This window comes from Odocoileus virginianus, chromosome 30, assembly GCF_023699985.2.
Source record: "Odocoileus virginianus isolate 20LAN1187 ecotype Illinois chromosome 30, Ovbor_1.2, whole genome shotgun sequence".
NCBI classification, from domain to species: domain Eukaryota; kingdom Metazoa; phylum Chordata; class Mammalia; order Artiodactyla; family Cervidae; genus Odocoileus; species Odocoileus virginianus.
Genome location: NC_069703.1, coordinates 38,748,663 through 38,750,079, shown reverse-complemented (window position 1 = coordinate 38,750,079; position 1,417 = coordinate 38,748,663). Strand labels below are relative to the sequence as shown.

The following is a 1,417-nucleotide window of genomic DNA, read 5'->3' as shown; positions in this document are numbered from 1 at the left end:
TTTTTGCCCGTACACATGAGCATTGTCTAAAACATGTTTTCCTTGTAGCAGCTAGGCCCTGCCACCACTGTGCTTGGCTGAGTTCACAAATCTGTTGTAACCTGTAGCTTCCCTGTTACTTCTCTGGCTCTCCTCTCCTGCTAAGCTTTGTTTCCTGGCAGTAAATAAAACCTTCTGCCACTGCCATAGCTACTGCTGCTGCTGAAACCACCATAGCCACCTTGGTTTCGTGGTTTTTGCCTCCACCACCATAGGGGCCAGAACTTCTGCCTCCAAAGTTTCCTCCTTTCTTGGGTCCAAAATTTGAAGATCAATTGCTGTAATTGCCAAAATCATTGTAGCCTCCACCACCTCCAAAATTGCTTCCATCATTACCAAATCCATTGTAACTATCCCCACTTGTCACCATATCCACCACCATCATGGCTGCCACCAAAGCCACCTCGACCACTGAAGTTTCCTCCACGACCAAAGTTGTCATTCCCACCGAAACCACCTCCACGACCACCACCAAAGTTTCCAGAACCACTTCGACCCCTCTGGCTGGATGAAGCACTAGCCATCTCTTGCTTAGACCGGGCTTCTCACTTCACACTGTGCCCATTCACAGTGTGGTATTTCTCAATGACAATCTTGCCTACGGAGTCGTGGTCATCAAAGGTTACAACGCAAAGCCTCTCCTTTGGCCACTGCCTCGGTCAGTCATGATTTCAATCACTTCAATTTCCCATACTTCTTTCCCATTATTTTCAAAGTAATCTCTCAGGTGACGTTCTTCAGTGTCTTCTTTAATGCCACCAAGAGAAACCCTTTTCGCACCAGGTCTTTGAGACTCTTCTCTCGAGATGGCCCGCTTTGGTTCCCCAACTCTTCCATTCGCCTTGTGTGGCTGTGCATTCATGGCCGCATCCGCCTCCTCCACCATGGCGTCCGTGACAAACCGGAAGCCTCTGGAGCACTTGGTGTTTGGATCCCTCATTACCACACAGTCTGTGAGCGTTCCCCATTGCTCAAAATGGCTCCTCAGACTCTCATCAGTTGTTTGGAAGCTAATCCTCCGATGAAGAGCTTCCACAGCTGTTTGGGCTCTTTGGGAGACCGTGACTTAGACATGATGGCAGTGGAGTGGGAGAAGACTTCAGTGATGCTCTCTCGGCAGCATCCATGGGCAGGAAACCCAATAGACTCTTGAAGGGAGGCAAGATTAGAGAGAAGCAGGCAGGGAGCAGACCCTGCAAACCCTGAGATACCATGGGAAGGGAAGGAATTCTCCCCAGAACCTCCTGAAGGAGCACAACTCTGCCAACACCTTGATCTCAGCCTCGGAAGTCTCAGTTCAGACTTCTGACCTCCAGAACTATAAGAGAATAATTTGTGTTGTTTGAAGCCACCGTGTTTGCAGTTTCCTGTTACTGCT

The 1,417-nt window shown here is 49.2% G+C and overlaps 1 pseudogene; it reads right to left on the bottom strand.

The window, feature by feature from the left end:
* On the bottom strand, nt 1-1,113 carry LOC139032151 (heterogeneous nuclear ribonucleoprotein A1-like; annotated as a pseudogene).
* Between the last annotated feature and the right edge of the window lie 304 nt (nt 1,114-1,417).